The 27,273-nt window shown below is 47.5% G+C and overlaps 1 long non-coding RNA gene across 1 annotated transcript; it reads left to right on the plus strand.

Moving 5' to 3' along the window:
• The first annotated feature begins 404 nt into the window (after positions 1–404).
• On the plus strand, positions 405–22,882 carry LOC122457563. The gene is made up of 3 exons (XR_006277154.1): positions 405–816; positions 13,977–14,047; positions 20,206–22,882. It is a non-coding gene; the product is annotated as an uncharacterized LOC122457563 (long non-coding RNA).
• Positions 22,883–27,273: the final 4,391 nt, after the last annotated feature.

Consider the following 27,273-nt stretch of genomic DNA (forward strand, 5'->3'; position numbering starts at 1 on the left):
CATCACTGGGGCTTCAGAGGAAGGAGAGTAAAAAACCCACCCAGAGTTCGTTGGCTGGGGGAAAAATGCCTTCCTGACCCATGTGGGTGGCTGGTGTCAACACTTCCCCTGCCATTAACTTGCCCTTATCTGTAGATACAGCTGTCCCCATCACTAAAGAAGTTTGCTTGTGATGACCTCACCTCCTCTTGCGGGTGTTTGCAGTCAGATAGCATTTGCTTTTAAGCTGAATATGCATCATCTGTGCATTTATTCCTATTACTGTTCTTGTTTGTATTTTGCAGTAAATAATTTTCATTTCAAGTGAAATGAAAGCAAGTGGCCCTGTTACTGATCAGATGCCACAAATATCTGGGAGTGCAGCGAGGCTCTCCCCACGTGGGCTGACGTCAGAAAACGGGACTCTCATTAGGAAAGTCAGACAAGCCCTCACACAATGCTCAGAGGTGCCTCAGAAGCCCTGGAGTGCGATATATTTCAATTAGGGGTCTCTGCACTTGGGCCGATAAGCTGGAAATATTATTGCAAAGGGGCTTGAATCTTGCATTAAATAGACTCGCAATATCACAGCACATATGCTCAGGGTGGGAATCTCTGTTGAGATCTGGTCCCTTTGGACTGCAAAGGGGGAACCGCGGCCAATGGAAGCTTGGGGGGGCATGTGTGGTGCCTGTGGGTGAGAGCAGCATGCGGAGCCTCCTGGCCCCCCTGTCTAGGAGCCAAACCTACTGGCTGCTTGCAGAGCACAGCGCGGAGCTAGGACAGGCAGGAAACCTGCCTTAGCCCCATTGCGCTGCTGACAAGGAGCCGCATGAGGTAAGCCCGTGGCCCATCCCTGAGACCCCCAAACCCGGAGCCCCCTCCTGCACCCCAAACCCCTCATCCCCAGCCCCACCCGAGCCCACAACCCAAGCCAGAGCCCTCACCCCCTCTCGCACCCCAACTCCCTGCCCCAGCCCAGTGAAAGTGAGTGAGGGTGGGGGAGAGCGAGCCACAGAGGGAGGGGGAACGTAGTGAGCAGGGGGTGGGGCCTCAGGGAAGGGGTGGGGCCAGGGTCTTCCATTTTGTGTGATTAGAAAGTTGGCAACCCTATGCCTGAGGCGGGGGAGGCCAAAGCCCTCGGGCTTCGGCCCTGGGTAGTGGAGCTCAGGCTTCAGCCATGGGTTCCAGCAAGTCTAACGTCAGACCTGGCAACCCCATTAAAATGAGGTTGTGACACACTTTGGGGTCCCGACCCAGAGTTTAAGAAATTGCTGCACTAGTGGCACAGGGTCCATACAGACCCGCTGTCAGTGGGGTAAATGAGAGCCACCCCTTAGTTGCTCTGTCACCGGGGGTGGCGCGCAGACAAACCCTCAGCATCAGGAGCTGTGCCCAGTTCCTGCTCTGGTCAGTGCTGAGCAGAGCCCGGCTGCAGGGACTCTCTGTATCACGTGTCTTTGTTTTGCCTTTGCTGGCTGAGCTGCTGGGAAATCAGGTTCTTTTTGCTCTAAAGGTCACCTGCCCCTGAGGGTGCAACAGCCTTGCACCAGCCACCTGCACAGGGAGGAATTTCACCTGCTGTTCCTGCTCAGCCCCACAGGAGTTCAGGGAGCGACCGCCACGGGGGGCCTATAAATGATCAGATCCGGCTGCATTTATTATTTAGTGCCTGTGCATCTCATTTGCTATTCATCCCGCCCAAGAGCCATTTGGCCACACTTAGCAGGAATACATGTCAGGTGGTTTACGGTAATTCATATGAGGAAGTGGCTGGGGGATACGAGGCACTGGGTAAATGATCTTCATTAAATTCTGGGTGATTATTGCCTTCTTTAAAATGTATGTCATGATGATCAGTGGAGCTAGAATGACAGCCCAGGGGATGGGTTAGCCACAGAGCAAAAGGGAAGGATCATCTTCATTACAAGCTTCTGCTCTGCTGCCCTGGCATGGCTCTCAGTCCTGACCTGGGGTGGCTGCTAGGGAAGTTATATCTCATCAAGCCTGAACTCCGCACTTGGCTTCTCTAGCTATTTGTATCCCCAGATATCAAACGGTGCAATGGAAAGTCGGCATCACTACCCACCTTTTACGAAATGGGAAGCAGGCCCAGGGCGGGAAAGGGACTTCTCCAAGTTCTCACAGCAGCTCAGTAGCCAAAGCTGGGAACAGAACCCAGGTTTTCTGACTATCCATTAATCTGTGCTGCCACTGACACAGTCAATGGGGCAGCTGCCCCATTAGGAACTCTACTGATACCCCTGCACTCATATCCCATTCGCCATCAAAGCACCACCCATGTGTCACAGGGAGGGTAAAGGCAGATCATTGCTTTTTATTTCAAATACATTAGATGTTTAATTAAAATGTAATTCTGCTGCTCAGAAGAAGAAGGTGACAATGGGGCTCAGGTGGCTATTGAAACATGCTGCAAATTCACCTGGAGCATTTCACAACAGCTTGATTCGGATTTCAGGAGTTGAGAGGTGGGGAGGCGCTAGCATTTAGGAATTCCATGATGTGGCATGCCATACCTCAAAATAGTGCACTGCAACCCCCATATTCATCACTGGCATATGGTTGTGATGTTTCATACAAAGCATGCTTGGCAAGGTACCATAGGAAACGTCATGATCTGCAGAAACTCATTGTTCTGTCAAAACATGGATATCATTAGCGTGTATGAAGGGATGAGATTTTGCTAGATGGTTGTTATTGAAATATGATGCGAGTCTGGAAGACGCCCACTGCTAGCTCTCCAGTGACTACAAAGGAGGTGACCCACACCCAAATGGGCATTAATAGACCATCACAAGCTATTGACCAGCAGGGGAATGTTAAACAAGAGATTTACAATTCTGTACGAAACAGTTGCGCAAGCATCACACAATGAAGAATGCTCTATTCTGTGACTCAGCAAGGCCCACCAGGACATGTCTGGGCCAGTATCTTCCCTAGGACATGAATAGAGTATAAAATAAGGGATAGTGGCACCAGGAGACCATGTCTCTCCTCCCCCACCTACGTTGAAGGTAACAAGAATGCTGGGAAAAAAAGACTTTGAACTAAGGAGACTGGTCCCAGGCTGAGAAGGAAGTTCAGCCTTGTATTAAGAACTATAACCTACCTGCAACACCCAGTGGGGTGAGAAAAGCTGTTTGATTCAAATCTTGCTTAGTCTGAAAGTTTAGGATTTAGAATGCATGTTTACATTTTATTTTCTTAGGTAACTATCTCTGACCTTTATGCCTACCACTTATAATCACTTCAAATCTCTCCTTCTGTAGTTAATACATTTATTTTAATGTGTTATCCTTGCCAGTGAGCTTGTCTAAAGTGCTTGGGGAATCTGCTCAGATAACAAAGGCTGGTGCATATCCAATATGCTTTGACAAAGTGGCAAACTAATTAATGAGCTTGCATTGTTCAAGAGAAGGGCTTGAGCAGTGTAAAATGGAATGTTTCTGGGATGCACAGCTGGAGACTGGGGGGATTTGCTGGTGTTTCCCTCTGTACAGTTCATGAGTGGCTTAGAGAGCATTCATGCAGCTCAGTCGGGTGTGTCTCTGCCTGCTGGTGGCTGAGTGATAATAGCACCTGGAGGTGTTTGATGCTTGTCTCTAGCAAAGCTTTGTGAGAAACAACCCAGGCTGGAGAGTTAAGGGGGCACAGTGGTCCCACAGTCCCAGGTTGTACCCTGGGGATCCCGTCACACGTTACCAAGAAAAAGTGTTTGATTTGTTGACATACACTGTTCTGGTACCTGCTCTTCCTTTGGACTGCCTCCTAGTACACATCATTCTGGAATGATGAGCAAGTCAATTGTTTGAGTCTTCTCTGGGGACATAAATGTCCTATGATATGCTTTCTCCCTAACCGAACTGCGGGGCTTGTGCCAGAATAACTGTTACCTTGTCAGCGAAAGGCTGATTCAACCTTATGGGTGGCATCTTCTCCCAGCTATGCATCCCCGTAACAGGCAAACCAGCGGAGAGTCCCCCCTCTCATTCTGAAGCACTGTATAATATGAAGTAGCAACTTCCACTGGAACAACAATGAGCCTCTAACACAACAGTCCTCAACCTTTTTCATACTAGGTCTTCATTTTCCATATTGGGAACTCCCCACCTGGGTCTCCTTTCTCATTCAGCTGGGATCGAGCCAGGGCCCACTGGCCATAAAGCAGTCCCAACTCTCAAGCTGCGAGACTCCACTCTGAAAGAACAGTCCATAATACCTAAACACTGATACGCCATCCTGGGTGAGGGAGCCTTTGTCAGGGCTATGTAGTCACTTCTCATGTCATAGACGTGCCTACATTTTTGAAAGTGCCCTGGCATTTTTGTACATGCACAATTTCTTGTTGCAAAATGCCCATTGTGCATGTAGGCTTGTCTACGTGAACATTTACTTCACACAACTCATTCATTCACACTTTGGTGCTGGCATTTTTTAAAATGCAGACCTTCAGTTAATGAAGCGGGGCCACCGTGCTGTCTAATCTCCTGTGCTGGTGAGAACACTAGTGGCTGGTCTACACTATTCTTATCATCACTCATGTTACGACAGCTCCTGGAAATCAACCTGGTTGGAGCCCAACTGTGCTAGGTGCTGTACAAACATATGATAAATGACAGTGTCTGCTCCAAGGTGCTTACAGTGCCAAAGACAAGACTTAGCAAGCATATGAGTCCAGGGAGTGGGAGACAGAGTAGAACAAATGCACCAGTACTTGCCTGTTGCTATGACTGTCGAAGCTGCAATGGTGCTAGGCCAACAGGGCTGCTAAGATTTTCATTTAGGCTCAGCCTGATGCTGCTGATTAATGATATAGGGAGCTGAGAAGCAGTCTGTGGACTGACTGCGCCTCCTGTTGTAGCAGCTAAATCTGCAATTTGCTCATGTTCCAGCTGCAAGCTTTGCTGGAAACGTGAATATCTATATTAGAATTCGAGGCTGGAACGTCTCTAGGGAGGTAATTTCATTGCCCCTCCCACACACAAGGGCCCGATTTTCCCTGTGCATCTGTGCAGATGTTAACAAGCGTTAAAGGGCTTGATTTTCAATACAAAAGGCAAAGGGCTGGAGCTCAGCTCTTGAGTAAGTGACACCGAGAGAGTCAAAGTTTCGTCTGGAATTCCTGCCTGAGATGAAAGCATTGGGCTCCCTGTACCAGGCTGATACTAAGATGGGTGCATTGGTCATGGGCTATAAAGGCCACACACAAGATGCATCTATGGTGGGTCTCTCCTTGCTAGCGTTCAGCTTGGAATTCATCATCGGGCTTGTCGGAAATGCTCAGTTCTCAGTGGCCTGATCAAAGGTCTTTTCTCTTTGAGTGGCTCATGTGCAGAGACACCTGATGCCCAGGCCATGTTGTTTGAAAAGTATCTTTTCCCTGGCAATCTGGCAGCACCACACCCAAACAGTCATATGGTCACCTACCCTCTCACGAGCATGCCCCCTCCTTCCTCAGTCTTTGATCCCAGCATATGAAAGAGTTCAAAGTGGCTTACGTTGCAAAAGGCTGTCTGGATAGCACAGGGCTAATCAAACCCATCTTGCCATGGCGGTTTTTAGTTGGAGAAGATTTATATCAAACAGCATTTAAACACTGTGAAATTTGCAGTAAAGGCCCCTTATAGACTTTTATGGATGAGCTTCAGACTCGAACATTTTTTATGGTTGGCAGCGAACGCTGTCTAATAACTATCGCCAATTATTCAAACCCTAATGCTATATGAAATTAAATAACAGTTGCTGAGGAGAGGGAAGCACATAGCTCAGGGTTAGCAAATGTTTCCTTGGGGTTTAGAATTTGTCCGGGAAAAATACAGTGGTTGAGTGGTCTTCAAGGATGAGTCCAAATTTTTGGCCAGGAAGAATAAGCTGGTACTGCTTTGATTTCCTGGACAAAGATGTCTGGACGAATAAATGGGCCACATAGCTAAAGGCCCTCTTCAGTGCAGTTATCACAGATCACATTCTCCCTGATTTCTCATACAGTCTGCCTGGGACTTAACTATCTTGAGAAATTTTGTAACATCTGCAAATTTTGCCACCTTGCTGTTTATCCCTTTTTCCAGATCATTTATGAATATGTTGAATAGGACCTGTCCCAGTACAAGCCCCTGGGGGACCCACTATTTACCTTTCTCCATTATAAAACTGACCATTTATTCCTACCTTTTCTTTCCTGTCTTTTAATCAGTTACCAAACCATGAGAGAACCTTTCCTCTTATCCCATGTCTGCTTACTTTGCTTAAGAGCCTTTGGTGAGGGACCTTGTCAAAGGCTTTCTGAAAATCTATGTCTTTTTTTTCTTCTTTGGCTATCCCTCGATGCGAGGAGGTTCATTGGTGAGTTTTTAAGTAGCTGAGGAGCCCAATTCTTGTCCTGCAGATTTTTCCACAGAAGTGACATGTGTAATCTTGGAGAAGACATAGTTGCTGGCTGGAGTGTTGTGCCCTTTCTTTTCTCCTTTGTCGCATCTCTGTCTCATGAGTACGTCTGTTCTCCTCAAAGTGATCTGTGGCTTGGTGTATGGTGTGGTGCCACTGTGTTCTGTTCCGCGCTGAGTCCTCCCTGTTTGTTGGGTTAATGCCTCCCTTTTTAAGATGTACTTTCAATATGTCTTTGAAACACTTCCACTGTCCTCCGCGAGCCCTTCTTCCCTTACTTAACAGAAAGAAGAGTACGTGCTTCGGGAGGCGAGTGTCAGGCATATGTACACAGTGGCCAGCCCAGCAGAGTTGGTGTTTCATGACCTGCACTTCTGTACTGCTGATGTTGGCTGCAGAGAGAACGTTGGTGTTAGTGTGTCGGTCTTCCCAGCTGATCCTGAGACTCCTCCTGAGGCAACGCTGCTGGAACCACTCCAGCCGCTTGAGATGACGTCTGTAGGTTACCCAGGTCTCACACCCATAGAGAAGGGTGGGGATGACAACTGACTTGTAAGCCAAGATCTTGGTATTTGTTTGTAGATCCCTATCACTGAAGGCTCCTTTGAGCAGTCTTCCAAAAGATGTGCTGGCACAGCGGATCTGGTATTCAATTTCTGTGTCAGGCCTGGCTATTTGGGAGAGGTGGCTGCCAAGGTACAGAAAATGGTCCACATTTTCCAGGGGTTCTCTGCTGATGGTGATTTGTGGAGTACGAAGAGTAGTTTGGGCAGGTGAGGGCTAATAGAGTACCCTGGTTTTCCCGATGTTGAGAGAGAGACCCAGGTTGTGATAGGTATCTGCAAAAAGATTTAGGGTGCTTTGCAGGTTGGCCTGTGTGTGTGCAAGAATGACACCGTCATCTGCATATTGACGGTTACTGATTCCAAATCTCATGATCTTAGATTTTGTTTGGAGACATCGAAGATTCAAGAGTTGGCCATGCATATGATACTCAGTCCCGATTCCATCAGGAAGGTGGTCGCGAATGAGAATCAGAGAATCCCTGAGAGATTCTCATGCTACTATGGAGGTCCTGGACTTCAATCTCTTACCTAGCAGGCTAAATTGGACCTCCAGGACCTCTCTCCTATCCGTCCCTACGTCATTGGTACCTACATGTACCATGACCCCTGGCTCCTCCCCAGCACTACACATAAGTCTATCTAGACATCTCAAGAGATCCGCAACCTCTGCACCAAGCAGGCTAGTCACCATGCGGTTCTCCCAATCAAGCCCAACAATCTACGTTTCTAATGATTGAATCCCCTATAACTATTACCTGTCTCTTCCTAATAACTGGAGTTCCCTCCCCCAGAGAGGTATCTTCAGTGCGAGAGGATACCACGATTTCATCTGGAAGGAGGGTTCCAACTATGAGATCATTTCCCTCTACTCCAGTTGGATGTTCTCCTTCCCTGAGACTTTCATCCTCCTCAACAGCACAGAGGCTGTCAGATCGGGGGTGGGACCGTTCTACCGTGTCCTGGAAAGTCTCATCTATATACCTCTCTGTCTCCCTCAGCTCCTCCAGCTCAGCCACTCTGGTCTCCAAAGCCCATACACGGTCTCTGAGGGCCAGGAGCTCCTTGCACCGAATGCACACATACACCACCTGTGCATAGGGCAGGTAATCATACATGCTGCACTGGGTGCAATAAATTGGATAGTCCCCACTCTGTTGCTGGACTTCTGCCTGCATTCTCTTTATACTCCTGAAGCTCATTCCTTTGTTGTTGTTTTGTTTTTATCTGGGGGTGTTTTTGGCTTTAACATTTAAAGAATGTTAAGTGTATCTACCTGCCCCCCCCCACACACACACTCCCCGTCAAAACTCCCTCGCAAAACTCCCATTAGCCACTCCTGTTCGCCAGCCAAGGTGCAAGTGAGTGGTGGACCAGGGCCAGCATGTGAATGGAACAGATTCTCCATCTGCGGGGGATGTCTACTACAATAGGGAGAAATTAATGAGCTCTCTTGGCCTCAGAAAAGGAATCAAGGCTGCGAGGGAAGGGAGAAGGGGCTGATTTTCAAAGGCACAAATGGCACTTGAAAGTTAACAACAGTTAGAGCCATTTGTGCCTTTGAAAATCTACCCTGGAACATAGCCCGGACAGACGGCAACGTGCCTGGGTCCCACTGCAAGTCAGGGGAATCAGGCACATGAGTCACTTAGGCCCTTTTGGAAGTTACCTGAGAGCCTTATGCTGCAGTCCCCTGGGGCTCCTTTGCACACGGCTCTGGAGCCAATGGGCCTGATTCTCCACTGCCCTGCACAAAACACTCCCCTTGTGACACACCACCTTTCCACCCTCTGCACACGTGCAAACGATGAGACAGGATCTGAGGCCGTGGGGATCATTGCCTAACCCTTCCCCGTCCCTGCCTCACTGCAGTTTCCTGGCCAAATCTCTCCAGAGAAGGGGTCTGGTTGACAGAGGGTGAGGATGGGCCATTGACACTGGACTCCCCTTGTAACCCTTGTGGTAGTCCCTTCACGTTGAAGTAGTAGAGTAGTGCAAGGAGGGCTTGCATTGTTGCTGCCCAGGCTGTCCTTATTCAGAGGATAAAGGGCTTCAGGACTGACAAGCTGCCCCAAGCATGGCTTCATGTGTCATTTCCTATCACCTGTGCTGTGGCCATGTCTTCCTCATCATAGCCTGGCTCTCGTCTTCACCCTTCGCGCTCCTCAGAGCCGATGCTTGGGGCTAATGTCGCCCCAAGGCAGCCATATGCAGACATTCCAGGCCTGTTGACAGCACGGCTTTGCCTTGATAGGCGCAGGCTTGCTATGACTCTCCGGGTCTAGCCGGTTTGAATGTTGCTGCTGCCAAACGAAAGCTGAAGCGCATTTTCCTCAGGACCAGCCAGGGTGCTGACTTCCCACCATTTCCTGCCATCTGGAATCAGGAACTAACACTTGAAAGCAGCATCTGTGCGAGCTCGGCCCACAGTCAACTACTGCAGGCTTCACCGCCATCCACGCAAGCCACGTCACCCGCACGTCTACACAACAAATACCAACCCAGATGCACAATCTTATCTCTGGTATTGGCAGGTGCCAGTGCTCACAATGGGAATTGTGAACTCTTATTCCCAGGCCGGCTCTGACCCATTTGTGTCTATTGTTTGCTTGCTGATGTGGAATCTTCTTATCCTAATGGCAGGGGGGACATTTGGTCTAGAAAAGAGAAACAGCTAACATTTGCCCCTGTGCAGAGGGGCTATCCCAAGGCCTGTACACTAGTTGTGTCCCATCTGATCCCAATTTGGAGAGTTTAAATGGGACTTACATGGCGCAGACACCTCATTCTGCCCCTCAGAGGCCTAATTGTTAAGGGGATCCAGAGGATTTCAAATATATCAAAGCAAGAATAGTCATGGAACTTTTAACAACAACAGAAACAGTCCAAGTTCCTACTCACCAGTGCAGGTTGTTGTTGCACCAAATCATCTACCAGGACTGATTTTGTCTTAATTCTGCTGGAGGAAATTGAAAGAGGAAATGGTGAAGTTTGGCTGACTGGAGCAGTGTTTATGGAGACCCTGCCGCTGTAGTACAATAGCTCATCCATCAGCCTCCACCTCTGAACTTCGCTTTGTTTCTCTTCAGACCAGTGTGCCAGGGCTCCTGGCAGGGAGGCCTTCAGGCTGCTTTCTGCAGACTTGTTGATGGTGTTTATTCTCTTCTGACCATTTCAAGATGACCTTGAACGATTTTTTGGGGTGTTGCTTGTCTGGTCTGCATCCTACTTCAAGGGTTAGAGGGTACTTACGGCAACTTTAGTGCTACTGTTCTGTGGCTGATCCAGTTCCCAGCAGGAACTGCCAGACTGGATCAGACTAGGGCCCCCTCTTGACCAGTAGCCTGGCTGTGACAATGGCCAGTGCCAGTTGTTTCAGAGGAAGGTGCAAGAAATGCCACCGTAGTGATGATGGGATAACCTGCCCTCAGGGGACATTTCAGTGTAACCCCTAATGGAGGCTGAACTGGATGCAATGCTGTCCTGGGATATCCTTACCACCCATCCTGCTCTCATATCTTGCAAAGCAACTTCCAGGCATTAACTGTATGGGGAGCTGGGTTAATATCCTGTTTGACGGGGCCCTGGCTTGGGCACCTCAAAGCAATTGGTCCTGATCTCATAAAATACTATTTAATAGCACTCTGGTGACAATCATGGCGTTCCCTTTAGGCTCCCTTGATGAGAAGGTGGGGCTAACTCAGGGAGAACAGGGGTTTGAAAAGCCAGCTCCTAAGCGACCAGAGGAGCTAGCGAACAGGAGCAGCTAACAGGGGAGTTTGTGAGGGAGTTCAGAGAGGAAGCATGACAGCCAGATACACCTAATAAACATTCTGTAAACTTAGCCCAAACCCAGCAAGAGTAAGAAGAATGCAGGCAGAGTCCAGCAGCAGTTTATTGCACTGAATGCAGCTTGTATGATTACCTGCCTTGTGGGCAGGTGGCGTTTGTGTGCATTCGGTGCAAGCAGCTTATGGCTCTCATAGGCTCTTAGGCAAAGTAAGCAGTCCTGGGGTAAGAGGGAAGGACCTCTCATGGATCAGTAACTGGTTAAAAGGAAACAAAAGCTAGGAATAAATAGTCAGTTTTCAGAGAGGTAAATGTGCGGTTTCCCAAGGATCTGTACTGGGACCAGTGCTGTTCAACATGTTCATAAATGATCTAGAAAAAGGGGTGGCAAAGTTTGCAGATGATACAAAATTACTCAAGATAATTAAGTCCAAAGTTGTGAAGATTTCCAAAGGGATTTCACAAAACTGGGTGACTGGGCAAGAAAATGGCAGAAGATATTCAATGTTGATAAATGCAAAGTAATGAACATTGGCAATCATAATTCCAACTATACATACAAAATGATGGGATCTAAATTAGCAGTTACCACTCAAGAAAGAGATCTGGGAGCCGTGTGGATAGTTCTCTGAAAACATCCACTCAAAGTGCAGCGGCTGTCAAAAAAGTGAACAGAATGTTGGGAATCATTTGAAAAAGGATAGACAATAAGACAGAAAATATCATAGGTTTCAGAGTAGCAGCCGTGTTAGTCTGTATTCGCAAAAAGAAAAGGAGTACTTGTGGCACCTTAGAGACTAACAAATTTATTAGAGCATAAGCTTTCGTGAGCTACCCGATGAAGTGAGCTGTAGCTCACGAAAGCTTATGCTCTAATAAATTTGTTAGTCTCTAAGGTGCCACAAGTACTCCTTTTCTTTTTTAGAAAATATCATGCCACTATATAAATACATGGTACGCCCACATCTTGAATACTGCATGTGGTTCTGGTTGCCCTGTCCCAAAAAACATATATTAGAATTGGAAAAAGTACACAGAAGGGCAACAAAAATGATTAAGGGTATGGAACCGCTTCGCTTTGAGGAGAGATGAAAAAGACTAGAACTCTTCAGCTTGGAAGAGAGATGACTGAAGGGGGCTATGATCGAAGTCTATAAAATCATAGGTGATGTAGAGAAAGTAAGTGTTATTTACCCCTTCCCATAATACAAGAACCAGGGGTCACTCAATGAAATTAATAGGCAGCAGGTTTAAAACAAACAGAAGGAAGTACTTCTTTACACACTGCACAGTCAAACCTGTGGAACTCATTGCCAGGGGATGTTGAGATGGCCAAAAGTATAACTGGGTTCAAAAAAGGATTAGATAAGTTAATGTAGAATAGCTCCATCAATGGCTATTATCCAAGAATGTCAGGGTTGCAACCCCATGTTTTGAGTGTCCCTGAACTTTTGACTGCCAGAATCTGGAACTGGCTGACAAGGAATAGGATCACTTAACAAATTGCCTTACTCTGTTCATTCTCCCATCTGAAGACAAGATATTGGGCTAGATGGATCACTGGTCTGACCCATTTTGGCCCTTCTAATGCTCTTATGTTCCTTCACACATTTGTCCTGTGATCTGGCAGAAGCAAATAAGTATGCATGGGTGTATACGAGTGTGAGTGTGTGGTCTTTTTGTTTTGATTCTTCTGATTTGAATGCCTGGGTCAGCGAGAGCTCACACCCCACAGCCCATGTCCCCAGAGCACAAAGCATTTGCCCCAGGGCACGATTTAAATGGAAAGGGGAATAACTGTAGAGTCCCAGCCCACTTTCCAGGCCAGATACTGATCTCAGATACAGCTACGTGCATCTGGACATGCTCCGTTGACTGCAGTGGAGTTACTCGGGAATTACACTGTTGGAACTGATGCCTGGCCTAGACTTAAAAGTTAGGTCGGCATAGCGAGGATGCACCCTTGAGTGCTGTAGTTAAGCCAACCTAACCCTGGTGTCGACGTGGCTAGGTTGACAGCAGAATTCTTCTATTGACCTAGCTACTGCTGCTCTGGGAGGTGGATTATTTAAATCAACCGAAAGCCCCCTTCTGTCACTGTAGCAAGCTCTGCGCCAGTTGCTACAGCAGCATCACTGCCCTGCTGTCACTGTGCCACAATGTAGACGTGGACCAGGAGCAGACTGGCCCTGTCTTGAAACAAACAGGTTTTAATGTCCTAGGCTGCAGGGCTGCTGCGGAGCGCAGAATGGCTATTCCATTTGCTGCGCAGTTAGGGTGCTAAAGAACCTGAGGCCCGACCTACACTACAAAGTTATGCTGGCATAGCGATATCAGAAAGGAGTGTGAAAAAATCACCCCGCCTAGGGCTGACAAAAACCTGTGTCCATGCAGTGATGCTGATTCTGGCAACTTAGCTAACCTTGGTATTACTACATCAACAGAAGAATTTCTGTTGGCACACACTGTGTCTACACCAGTAAGCTATGCCTGCATAGCCTCTGGGGCCTGATTCTCCTCCTACCTTGTGTTGTCATTTACACCCTGCAAAGTGGGCATGAAATAAAATCAGAATGTTAGTCCTTCCCACCCACTTTGCACAGCTAGAAATGACTGCACAAGGTGGAGGGCGATGCGGAATCAGAGGTCAAGTAGCTAATTCGCTGCTGTATAACGAACTCTGGTAGATTGAGTCAGAGAGTGCTGTACCCAGCCACTTCCACTGTGTTCCATTCTCCCCTTCCCACACTGTGTTTTCTCACTCATTTGTGGGAACTTCATTGTCTCTCTCAGATGTCAAGGTTCTCAGAACAGACAATCTCTCACTTTGACTAAAACAATTCCTTCCCAAGGATGCAGCGCTTTTCAGTTGTATTGAAGGAAAACAAGAGCCTGGGAGCTGTGTGTGTGCATCCGATGAAGTGAGCTGTAGCTCACGAACGCTTATGCTCAAATAAATTTGTTAGTCTCTAAAGTGCCACAAGTACTCCTTTTCTTTTTGCGAATACAGACTAACACGGCTGCTACTCTGAAACCTGTCATTAATTAGACTGTCTCTGAAACTGTCTCTTTGTGGTCTTGGTGTAGCATGATTGTGGGGAACTTTATTAATGTTTCTCATTAGTTCCAGAGCCCCTTGCTTTGCAGTGGAATCTCTCCCACTTTAAATGCTTCACTGAGAAAACAGAGTGACTGTAAATTTCAATAAGACTTGAATTTCTTTTAACTCCTGCTTCACAGGGGAACTTTGGGCCTGAAGGGAGCTGCTGTGATTTGTCTTGTGCTTTCAGGACTCCTCAGAGAAAATCTAAGTAAGTAAACTTTTTATTAAAACAATAAAGGTTCCCAGGGCTCTTCGAGGAGGATGAGGGACTGCACTCAGAACTGCTTTGACTTACATGTTCAGTTTGCCCAATTCTCCTGAAAACCATCAGGAAGGGTCAGCGTTTGGGACAGCACATCATAGTTCTACTGCACCTTGGAGTGTCAGAGGAGGATATTTCATGCCCTAAAACCACCTCCATTCTGTCTCCCAAGCAGCTGCTACTATGGAATTTCCTGCCTATGAAACCCCACTAGCTTGTAGTCTCAAGGGTTTTCCTAAGCAGCTGTGCTGGGGAGAGGGAAGTGAACTGGAGTTAACCCCCTGTTGACTAGTGACCAGGTTAGGGCCTCCATCCATACCATGATACAGAGACCAAGAGCCAAGCCAGACTGAAAATATGGCTTATAGAAATTTTACATAGGACTTTCCAATTAGGAACTTCACCCAGCCAGCGGGTGGATTATGGATATATCAGAGCATTAGAGGAACTCAGATACTATATTAGTAGGGGTCATACAAGTACCTCAATGACAGATAGATGGATAGATGGATAGATAGATAGGTAGATAGGTAGATATGACTGACCCCAGTACTGTCAATGTGGCATTTTTCAACAGCACAAAATTAATTTGTAAATAAGGTAAATTAAAAACCATTGCTAATCTTTGTATGTTCCATCTCTTTTTAGTGCAATCTTTCTAACTAGTAAGTTACCGGGCGTGCATAGCAGACGCTTTCCTGCCAGTGCTTCAGTTTTCATTCTGTTAAGAATCAGCAAAGCATTTAGTCCTCATTACAGATGCCTGCCTGCCAAATTCTTTCCTTTACTATAAATCTTTTCCAGAGTCGTGAGAGCCACAAATAAATACTGGTTACAGGGAGATTTCTGCTTTTCCTTTTTACAGCCCTCGCACTGAACAATGGCTGGAATGGGAGTGAATGAAAAGACAAGTTAAAAATCCTGGAAGAGAAGAGGATAGATGGACCTGCGCTACGGGGAGTCCTAGCTCAGAACTGCCAAAGCTCAGACTGCAGGCATGGTTCTTCACTGCTCTGAACCCTGGCCCATGCAAAGGGAGTGCAGAGAAGATAAATGCACCCTTCTGGTCTGGTAGTGCTTTCTGCTGGCTTTGCACTGGCATAAATGATTCTATGGGGGGCAATGGAGAATCAGAGGCACTTTATATACCCCTAAATGACTATCTGAGGCCTTGTCTACACTTAACACTTAAATCTACCCCCTCCCCCCAGCACTGTGGCTACGCTGAACTCACCCCCAGTGTAGACACAGCTAGGTGGATGGAAGAATGCTTCTGTCACCCAGCTACCGTCACTTGGGGAGGTGATGTCCCTAGAGTGATAGAAAAACCCTTCCGTCACTGAAGGCTGCATCGACACTACGGGGTTATGCTGGTGCAGCTACACCCTCGTAGCTGTGCCACCATCATCCCCACACAGTAGACAAGGCCTGAGGAGAAGAATCAAGCTCTCCGTGTCACAGCCCATGATGCTGCAGCTGAGTCTGAGTGGCCAGGCCCCATCACATGCTCCATGAGCTCTGCCCGCAATCTGTTCTATTTATTGCATTTTACACGCACCCCTTAGGCACCTGGCAAGATGCCACTGCAGCACCGCAGTCATGCAAAGCCTGGGAACCCTCTTCTACCTGCTGACCCTGATGCAATAATCCTGCAATCAGGAGGCCTGGCAAATATCCATCCAAAAGCTCCAGCCTCCTCAGCAATACATGAGCTCAGAAGAGGTCTGTAAGAAGGAGAGTGTGGGGGTGGATTTTAGTCAGGTGGTTGTTATTATCAGTAGTTTTCATCATAATTCAAAACTGCTGCCACTTGCCAAAGTGCTTTCTGCAGCAGCCCATTATTAATAGCACATTGAAATGCAGCCGGGCTTTGCTTTTCCTGTCAGACGAGTACTTTTGCTGTCAATTTCTCCTCGCGGCCTGACAAAACTTTGGATTTCTCCTGTAGATTAGTCATGCTCTGACATTCCAGGACCTTAGCTGAGAAAGAAGAGTGGGGGTTTTGGTTTGCTTTGGTTTTAGCAGTTGTCCTAAACTATGGCAAATCTGTGTTCTTGGCTGGAGAGACTGGGAGGCCAAACTTCCTGAGCCTGACCCTACAAAGTTCCACCCATGCCCAACTCAGCTGAAGGCAGCCCACAGTTACACACCGCATGGCAGTGGGCCGCTACTCCATGGTGACGGCTGTAACATGGAAGCAGCATCTGTGAGGGCAGCTTTGAGGGAAGGCAAGTAGATGATGGAACATAGGAATTGTCATAATGGGTCAGACATGAGGTCCATCTAAAGCAGTAAAAGGCTCTGACAGCAACTGCGGAGAAAGGGCAAGACACCCTGGAATTATGAGACAACGTGGCCCCAGGGGAAATTCCTTCCTGTGGAAGGTGCATGCCCTCCAGCCAGAGGGTTGGTCCCCCCACCCCTCTCTTTGTTATTTAGTTATAATCCTTTGGATATTCCCATACCCATAGAAAAGTCCAATCCTTTTCTGAGGCCACCAAGAAAGGTGAATGCACCTGAACAGAGGACAGACAGCAACGCGGACTGACTGCCAATGGGTTATGTGCAAGAAGTTGTGTTCTGGGTGGTTCCGACCACCACACCTTATTGGCTTCACTGAGTTGCAGACTGTTCGTCAGATGCTGGGCTGGGGGTGTCGGAAACACCGGTCTGTGCACATAACTGGTGTAAACTGGCTTTGGGCAGCACCACTTCATTAACGTCAATGGAGCTATGACCATTTACGTGGATCTGCCCCTGGGTCTGCTAATGTGATGAGATGGCAAATATAGGGAAAGAACGTTTTGGGTGCAAAGTCTAGTCTGGAGAGTCTGGCAAAGGCCTTTCAATGGGGATCTGCCCACACAAGACACAGCTAAGTACAATGATAGATATTAGGGAAAACTTTCTAACTCCAAGGATAATTAAGCTCTGGAACAGGTTACCGAGGGGGCTTATGCAATCCACCTCATTGGAGGTTTTAAGAACAGGTTAGACAGACACCTGTCAGGATGGTTTAGGGTTACAGGAGGTGCTGGACTAGATGACCTTCCAGCCCTACATTTTGTATCTTATTACACTAATACAGGATCCCAAAGGACTTTACATACTGAAATTGATGCACGGAGGACCAGTGTACTCAAAGAGCACTTCCCCTCTCCAATGAAACACAGCTCCCTTTGGGTAGAACAGCATACGGAAACACTGCACAAGGATAGCTTACTATAGGCTCAGCAGTGAGCCTGACCCTGCAACCTCACTGGGGAATAACAAGGTGTAAAGATCCTCTTACTCCCTCAGACAGGCTATCTGCTTTGGGCTGCCACTCCCCCAACCCATGCCAGTGGATGAGGAGCAAGTGCTATCTTGGCCCTGCCCCCACAGACGTGCTCGGAAATGCTGCTGGCTGGTGCAGCGGGCTTACTTCCCACACGGCCCAGAGGGAGGCAGAGACCAAACTGTGCAGCCTTTGCCAGGACCCTGGGGCAGTGCAGCTTTGCAATACTCCCTGCTCAGACTGGACTGCAGGGCACCTGGGTAGTCCTATGGGATGGCTGTTTGGTAGCCTTTATTCGCAGAACTGATTCACTTGTTTAATTCCTGAATTAACACAAGGTTTTTATACCAGACGTTCATCTCTCAAGCACCTGGGTGCCTGAAATCCATAAAAACAGGTGGTTACGAAACAAAAACTTTCAGCAGAAAGACTCAGTGTTATGTACCATGCTGTTCTATGCACCATGCTGAGCTCTATTGTCTCACCATCTCCCCTGTCTGCTGTATCTGGCTGTTGTCTCTTGACTTAGACTGGAAGCTCTTTGGAGCAGGGGCGGTCATTTTGTCCTGTCGGTGGAGTCTGGGTCCATGAGTAGGACTCATGCTACATGCTATGGTAGTAGAAATAATATCTATGTATCCTGCCCATATTGATCTCTCCCTGCCTGTTGCTTTGCATTGGTGCTATTCCCTGCAGTAATCAGTAACAAACTCCTCCTGATCCTAAGTTCCGTCCCCAGACTGCAAGACCCACTGTAGGATCTGTGGACCTTGCTACCTGAGGAAAGGGAATGTCTGTTCAGTACGTCTGAAGGTACAATCCTCCCTTTTCTTCGCAGACCTGAGAGTGGGGGCTGTTATTCACTGCAAATCCTAAGTGCCAAACAGACTGTACCTGGTTCCTGCAGCCTGCCTGTTGTACATAAAGTCGACTGCTGGGCTCAGAAGGCAGCGATTCCCCACTGCCAGGAGAAGAAGGGAGTTGAGCTGATTTTGATGGCAAGGAGGTGGCACAGCTCTCCTCCTCTCCCCCTCCTTTAGCGAGCATCTTTTCTCTGTAATGTGTAGCACTTTAAAACCCATGTCCCGTTTTATTAAAAGTGCCACCTCCCCAGGCATGGAGGTCCAGTGCCGTCCAGCTAGCTAGCTAGCCCTCATTGATCTGCCATTTCCCTTTTCCTTATAAATAGCCAGTCAGATGAACAGGTTTGGATTTACACAGAAGCAGGCGCTTCCTCACAGCATGCCGGCCTGGCAAAGCACACAAGACCATAGCAACGGGCTATGATGTCACACGTACCTCAAACGGTGATTTAATTACAGGGTCAGGTGGAAGGAACAGATGGACTGTGAACTGGAAAGTTCCTGTTTGAACAGAAATGTATCTAATTATTTACACTAATGATGACAACGGCTAAACGGATAAAGGAGCCTGCTGCAGGGGGCAGTGGATTTGCAGTGAATAACAGCCCCCACTCTCAGGTCTGTGAAGAAAAGGGAGAATTGTACCTTCAGATGTACTGAACGAACATTCCCTTTCCTCAGGTAGCAAGGTCTGCAGATCCTACAGTGGGCCTTGCAGCCTGGGGACAGAATTTAGACCTGGCAACCACAGCTCAGCAGTCTCCCCCGTTGATGAAAAGCTGCGATACCATCTATAGCTATGATGAAAACTGCATCCATCTAACTGAGTAAATTATGAATGGCCCAGAATCCCCATTGCCCTACACACACTCATTTACACCAGTGCAAAGTGAACATGTAAAATGCTACCAAAAACTTCCTAACTGTCAGGGTGGTTAAGCACTGGAATAAATTCCCTAGGGAGGCTGTGGAATCTCCATCATTGGAGGTTTTTAAGAACAAGTTAGACAAACACCTGTCAGGAATGATCTAGTTATTACATAGTCCTGCCTTGAATGCCGGGGACTGGACTAGATGACCTCTCGAGGTCCCTTCCACTCCTACAATTCTATGATTCCCCCAAATTTATCTATTTTAATCTCCAAAATCTAGTTAGTGGCTCTCTTCCTGTATTTACCTTTCTTCCTCTCTACAGTTGTGTCCCGATCATTCTAGGGCTGGTCCGACTCATATGGACGTCCATAACAAACCTCTCATTGGCTGCAGTGGAAGCATGGTTTTAGAACTGGTTGCTATCTCAAAGAACTTGCTGGCACAGAGAAACTAGTGAATCCGTGCAGGAACTTTCAGACTGTTACTACCACTCTGATTTGCACTCAGTTTGCACTGGTCTCTGGGGTTGCTGAGAAGTCAGCAACAAGGATGAGGCTGTTCGTACTCAGTGTTCACCGTGCTCAGCTCCCTTGCAGCCCAGCACCAGGCAGAGAACAAAAGATTTAGCCCTCTCCACCCCTCTCTCAGCTGATGATGTTCTGGGCTTCCAGCTCTCTTCCAATGGCCCAATAGCTGGGCAGCACTGGGCCCATGCAGGGAAGGGTGGATCTGCTGGAATTAAGTAGAAACAGACCCTCAGCTTTCAACTGAACAGATGATGTTGTTTCTCTAATAGTTTTAGTAAGAAGAAAATTACTGTACGAAAGGTTCCCCTTAAAGCGCGTTCCAAAACAGCTCCTGGCAGAATGGGGGCCATGGCTCAGCACTGGCAGTGAGATCTAGAAACAGCACACTCCATCTCTGCTTTCCCACTTAGTTCACTACTGGCAGTTTCAAAGGACTGCACTGGGAGCACGGGCTGGACTCCAGGGTTTCATAGAGTCTGGAGTTATGCAGGGGAAACACACTCCGGATGGTGAAGATGACACTCATTGGCCATTCCTGTCTCTTTATGAAGTGTTTCATTTCAGGACTGTGCTTTAAACTTGGACAACAGTAAAGTACCATGGTATTCTCCCTGCTGCAGCCCCACTTTATGGCCCTGTTGAGCTGATCAAAGTCTTCTGAGATGCTACAACAGCAAGAATAACCCCAGCTCAGCATTGAAATTAACACACCGCTACTGCAAAGAAATGTGTGACAGTCTGGCTCATGGAGGCAGATGGACCTGGATACTCAGCAAGAGTCTGCTCTGCTCAGCTGTCCTGGGAAGGAAATAACCAAGGATATTGAACCAACAGTCAGAGCTACGTCTTCAGCTAAACTTAACATTGAAAAGTTGTGTTTGAAGGGAAAAGATCAGTTTGTGTAGGTCCCCAAATGCACCTTCTTTAAGGTCACCTGCTCCCATTTACCCAGTCCAACACTCCAGCTGTTCTCAGGGGAAGACACATTCAAACCCAGAAATGAACTGTGAAATTTGTCTTTTGCAGAACAGGTTTAATTAGAGGCAGAACTCTCAGCCAGCTCCTGGGGTGGCCCTCTTGCTTGGAAATAAAAGCCACATGACCCCACAATTTTATTCTGCAGAATTCTGGATGAGAATTTTCACCCTCTTGTTCCTCCAATTTCAAGGAAATGGCAATTTGCATACTCAAAACCAAACTTCTGGGATATTTTTGAGGCAAAAGCCTTTTTTTCTTGGAAAACAGGCCAATAGTTCACCCATGTTCACTTGGAAAGAGGCCCTGCTTTGCTTGAAAAGCAGCCCAATTTCAATGGAAAATTGGAAAATGAGCCCAGATTTGCTTTTTTGAAAAAACAAACCAAAACCTGTACACCTGAGCAAAATTTTCCATGAAAATGGCAGGGCTTTGGAGTTTATAATGAACAGCTAAAAGCCCTTGAAACTGGAGTCGTTTTTCATTTTTTACAAATATTCCATGCGCTACCAGAACTAGCTCAGTGTCATATATTTCTGTTTCTAATAATTATTTCTAATAATTGTTTCTAATAATGGTTTAAGAGTCAGGAAAAGAACCTTGACACCCATAAGACACTGGGGTGGCTTATGGCAATACCTGGGTGCTGTTTAATGAGAACTAACATTAACTGTCCTCCGTTGGCAATCACATACTATGATGATAGGTGCCTAAGAAATCTTTAGGAGAACCGCTGTGTGGTATAAATTTTTATCCTGACTTTTTGTAAAGCATCAGCAGTTTGTTCAGCAGTTTGCTGACAGATACAGAAACAAACTCCCTGTCCCAAAGATTTTACAGTCTAGCTAGACAACATATAGATTAGGGAGACAGGAAACACTGGTCAGGGATAGATTCAGAAGATCTCAGCTTCCAGAACTCACACAGAGTTCTTTTGAAAATCGGGTGCTAGTTGTGGGTGATGAGCCATTCTGAAGAGTCTAACCTCGAGGACCGTGTGACAAGGTGGGTGGCTTCCTGGAGGTAGCTGGGCTCATCCCCACCTACGTGTAGTTATTCACCTCCTAGCTGATGGGTGGCCAGCGATGGTCTGTGGGTCACCTGGTCCTCAGACAACAGGCAGGCATGCAACTGTTTGAGTCAGGGGCAGACTGCCAGCCCAGTCCTGCTGGAGGCTCAGGGCTAAAGGGAGCCCAGAAAAGGGAGTAGTAGGAAAAGGCAGGACAGTGAAGGACTCTGGGAGGTGACAGCAAGAAGGAAAAGTCATGAGCAGTGCAGTGGTGTGGGCTGGAGGCCCAGTGTATGTCTACACTGCAATTAAAAATCCATGGCTGGCCTGCACCAGCTGACTTGGGCTCGCAAAGCTCAGGCTAAGGGGCTGGTTAATTGCAGGGTAGACATTTGGGTTTGGGCTGGAACCTGGGCTCTAGAGTCCTGCAAGGTGGGTGCACAGACTGCAGGTGGGTGCCTAACTGCAGTATAGACATAGCCTAGGGGTCCTGGGATGGGAACTTCCAGCCAGGGAGGAAGGCCCTCCTTCAACCGGGCACCCTCAGGGTAAAGAAATGGTTAGCCGCCTGAGGGGAGAATGGGCACAGCTTGAGCTCAGGGAGGACAAAGAAGCAGTAAGCCCAGAAAGGATAAATGGGTTACTGGGGGCTGGAAAAAGGCCTGAAATGTACAATTTGGGATTTAGTTGGGCCTCAGGTTAACCAGTGAAATAGCAGGCCCTAGATTACCGTGTTTAGGGAAGTGTTATGTTAACATAAATTTTAGCATGACTTTTAACCTAATAAATTTCTATTAAAATATGAGTTCTTCCACATTAATTTCCTGCTCCTTTAGAAACCCTATTGTCTAGGTAGCACATGTACAAGCTAGGCAGATTAGAGAGAACATACTTTTTTAATATACAATTGCAGATACCCCTGAAATCATCAAAGCTGGATTCTACAGCCATCATTTACATACTCCAGCCATGGTGAATACTTCATCTCAGGGCTATTGCCATATAAAATATCTTTCATAACTCTCATCTTTTCTGAATAAAGTACCCCGCATTCCATTCATCTTGACGGAGAAACCTGTCACCCAGCATTCATTGCCAAGGCAGGCAGGCAGCAGTGGTGCAAGGCTGATGTATATCACACTTCCTGGGATTGAGCAGAACGTGTATTTCTCTTTAATCTATAAGTGAAAAATGCGTTTCATGTACTTTTGAAACTTTTTGAATTTACAAGCGAGGAAAAAAAAACAAAACAAAACACCAGCCCCAGTCATAAACCATCCATCTCACAACGCCAGCTCTGAGCTCTGCAGATACTGCCTGCTACGTAGCCCGCCTGTGCACTGATCATGGGCCTTATCTGACTGCTTTTATGTCCATATTAAACCAGGCCAAACCTGACTGTAAACACTCTGGTTTCCATTTGGGAGCAGCTTGCTTTGGTTTTGCTTAAACCCATTCCAAGCTGACCTCAGCTCAAGTAAAACAAGTGGCTTTCATACCAGACTCAGTGTCCACACACACAGGGCTTTCCACCAGTTTAACGAAGGCTGTGACTGTGCTGCAATGAGGGGTGTGTTTGTGTTCGTGCACGTGTGCAAGCTGCAGTTTGTGTAGATGTACCTGCATTAGTTGTAGTCGAGCTAGCTCACTCACACTAGCAGTGAGGACGGTGTGTACTCAGGGGACTTGCGCATTGCTGCTTTGAAGGAACTAGTTTAAAGTTAGGGTGGATATGTCTACCCAAGCTGCAGGTTACATGCTTGGCCGCCTTGTAGGTGTCCTGTAAATTGGTTTAAATTCATGCCCTAGGATAAATGGTGCCCTTTCTTATGTAGGCAAACTGAGTGAGGAGAAGCAGATTCAGATTATTGCATTCACTCTGCTGTGGCTTCATGCTGCAGAACCTGATACAGTCCAAGAGAACCGAGTCCTGGGAATTTTCAATCTGACTTGGGCAGCGATCTTGTTCATGTGCCTGGGCTGGAACAGGTATGGGGAAAGAGAAAAGGGGCCCAGCCAACAGGGTGGTTGGAGCAGAGGGGCAAGTAGCCCACTTGTGTTCATCTGATAGAAGTTTGCTGCATCCCAAAGGATCTCTGCCACACTTTCACTTGGCTTTCTCTAAACCAACAGCCCTTTTTTCTGATAAGCCAACAAACAGCCCTTTGTTCCACACCGCCTCGCTGCAGAGGCAAGGCGGACTTAGGAGCTTTCCACAGCTCATCTGGGTAATAATGATGGAGAATTCTTATCAAATACTCTTTCTTTTTGCGAATACAGACTAACATGGCTGCTGCTCTGAAACCTATCTACCATGAGAAGCGTGTCAGAAGCCAGGTGGCTGTAAAGTACGGTGGAAATGCCGAGGGGGAAATGGCACTTGCTGCTTGCTCCGGGCGGGAACAGGGCCTGAGCTAAGGCAGCCTTTGTGCTATGGATTTTTTAGCCCAATAGATCAGTATGAATGTAGAGGCTGGGGGAGAAAGCTGAAAAATGACCTCTCTGATTGCACCTGCATGTCTATACAAAGTGCAAGGAACAAGGACCCTCAGCTCCACCCACCAGATCCCCATGAATCATTTTCATTTGGCAAACCCAGCACTTAAAAGCTGTCACTCACATTAGCTGTGAGAGGGGCAGCGCTTTGAACAATTGCTAGCGTGGCCTTTTCTAAGTGCAGACTTGTAAGCCCCCTCCTGCTGTGACATGGACACCCATTGATCACAGGTGTTGATAGGCCTTGCTTGCCCTGCATTCCCTGATGGCTCCTGCACTGTTCTTTGCAAATAAAAGCCATTTTGTTACCCTTGAGTGGTATAATACTAAGGCGTAATAACAATCGTGATGCTTTGCATTTCTACAGCACCCGAAGGAGCCCAATGTGCTTTCCACATCATGAGCCCCCAGGTGAGCTGGGTAAGAATCGGTGCAATCCCCATTTCACAGGGCACTTGAGGCCGAGATGGTAAGGCCAGATTTGGGGTGCCTGAGTTTGTGGGCATCTAACTTGAGATGCTGTGGCCTGATTTCTAGAAGTTTTGCACGCTTCAAATTCTGGCTGATGGCCCTGGGGAGGGAGTTGCCCAGTAGCTCTGCAAATCCAGCTCCATATGTTTCAGGTTGGACACCTATAAGCTAAGGCGCCCAGAAGGAGTGGGCACTTCGGAAAATTTGGCTCCAAACAACTACACAGTGAGCAGAGTTGAGCACAGGCCTGGACTCCCAGCCCCCTCTACCCACTCACTAGACTGCATTTACCCACTGGCAGCAAGACAAAGCCTGGCACCATTTTTTCCAGCTTTCAATGCCTTTTGTTTGATGAGGTCCCCTCATGTAACTGCTCACCTCTAAATATCATTATAAGCTTCATCACCACCTTCATTTAAGGTAAAGTAACCACAAGCTTTCACCTAAGAATGAGTACACAAACCCACCCAGAAAATAGTGTCATGTGGCAGAAGGTTCCACTGGGTATTGTTTGACTAGAGGGCTGTGAGAGAGACACGAGCAGAGACATGCAGGGACAGAAGCGCAGAACGGAAAGCCAAGCAGATGCAGCCTGGAAGGGAATGATGTGATCCTGAGATAAAGCTAAGGGAAAAAATCTTTTGGGGTACAAGTGTTGGCTGGAGAGGCAGGCTTGGAACAGCCAACAAAGGAATTGCTTCCTGCTGTTTGATTCCTACTGTGCTCAGAGCAACAGGACTTCATAAATTCCTTGTAAATAAACAAGATTACATCAAAGAAAACCTCAGACTCCATTGTCAATTTCTACTCCCAGGTGGAATGCCTGCAGGGCCCCAAACTGTGATGGGCTGCTCTGGGGTAAGGGGTAATACCAGATTGGTGTCTGAGTGGAATCAGCATTGTGAAAGCGAGCTCCCAATTACCCAGGGCCCAAGCAGGCCCCTCCTGCATGTGGGATGATAGAGCTCCTCCAATGAGCCATTATGTGTAGCACCTTGCATGCCTCTTAACTAGATTGGCCATTGGACTCTGGACTGAGTCTCCTCTGATGAGGATAACAGACTAAGCCCTGAAATCCCTTCTCAGTGGGGAAGCGGGGCCTGGGTTTTAATTTACCTTGCATTTCAAGGTGATTGAGAGTGATGGTGAACCAGCCTTTTGTGCAGCCCACCTGAAGGCTTCCGGTTCCCTTACTCAGAAGATCATTTACACCTTCCAGGGGTTGCCTTAGAGCAGCCAGCCATAGCCTGCATTTCTCTTGTCGACAGTCATCCCTTGGGGTCTGGGATACAGAGGGGATATCAAGTGGGGGTACAATGGCATGACTTTGTGTATTGTTTAAGTTACTCCAAGTTAACCAAAGTCAGGCCCTGTGCATAGAGTCTAACAGCTTCCAAATGATTGAATACACCAGACAAAAATAAGGATTATTGTAAAGAGAAAGGACCAACTGGGGGGTACAGCCAAGATGGGGCTGTGGAGAAAACCAGTGAGAGTGTCAGACTCGGGGGGAGAGGGGAGTATTCTGGGTGACTTGGCTAGAATTCCTCCGGGGGATTCCTGGAAGCAGATGCTGTAGGGGCAGTTCTGTCACCCTGGGAAAAGGTGTAACCCTCTGTCTCCCCTGTCCAGCAAGCTGCTATGCCACCATGGATGCGAGCCATAGTCAGGCCCTGACCTCCCCAGTCACACTCCTTTTGCACCTGTGTAGGGCGAACCCCATCAGTCCCCAGTGTTATTTACAGAAGAATTGCCCAACCACACCAGAGCCATAGCCTGTGAAAACTAACATCCTACTTCCAGAATGATGCTCTGATGCTTCAGGGGAAAGCAAACCTCACTTGCTTTTAACACATTCCTTTGCCAGTTATGAAATGCAGTTCCTTTCTGACTCTTGAGGTGTGCCATCAGCTTATATCCTGGAGCATGAGACTGGCCTACCCTTAGTTTAGCATGTGTTGTTATTTCATTCTAACATATGGCATCAGCACGCTGCAGGCAGTGAGCCAAGAGACTGATCTAAAGCCCAAAGGCATCAAGATTTTACCATGAAGGAAAAAAAAATCATTTGCAGAAGGATTTACGATGTTCTCATGGCTTCCTCAACAGGAAACTCAGAGTTCAGCCCTCTGTAAAACAGTGTGTTTATGGACTGGCTTGGTACATGGTGGTTAAAAACAAACAAACAATCCAGAGGAAAGACAGCAGATCATTAAGGGCAGAGGACCATCAAAAGCACATTCCTGCGTTTTGGGATTCTGCTTCATCAGATGAGCCAGAGGAACGGAGACAGCCAGGAGGCTGGGATTTTTGTTTGTCTTCCTCGGTCTTAGCCTGATGAGACTGTTCTTTAGCCAGTCACAATGGCTGGGTTGCAGCGTGCATGGAATGTAAGGCCCAGCCACATCTCAGCACTCAGCTGGTTGCTGGTCCGGGACTCTGCAAGGTTGGACCATCACTCACATGGGGCTTGGCTGTTCCATGGACATCATAAAAGGTCTGGAAAGGGAAGGGATCCAAATGGATCCTGGCTGGAAAAGCTTTTCTCCCAGAATAAGCAGCCAGGTTGTGACTGAGGTTGCTCTTGTCAGAGGCTTTGGAGGGGAGAGTGAGAGGGCCCATTTAATGGTCCAGCAAAGACAGTCACAGAATACAACTTCTATATGTTAAATGGTCACTTG

The sequence above is a fragment of the Dermochelys coriacea genome, chromosome 26 (assembly GCF_009764565.3).
Source record: "Dermochelys coriacea isolate rDerCor1 chromosome 26, rDerCor1.pri.v4, whole genome shotgun sequence".
NCBI lineage: Eukaryota > Metazoa > Chordata > Testudines > Dermochelyidae > Dermochelys > Dermochelys coriacea.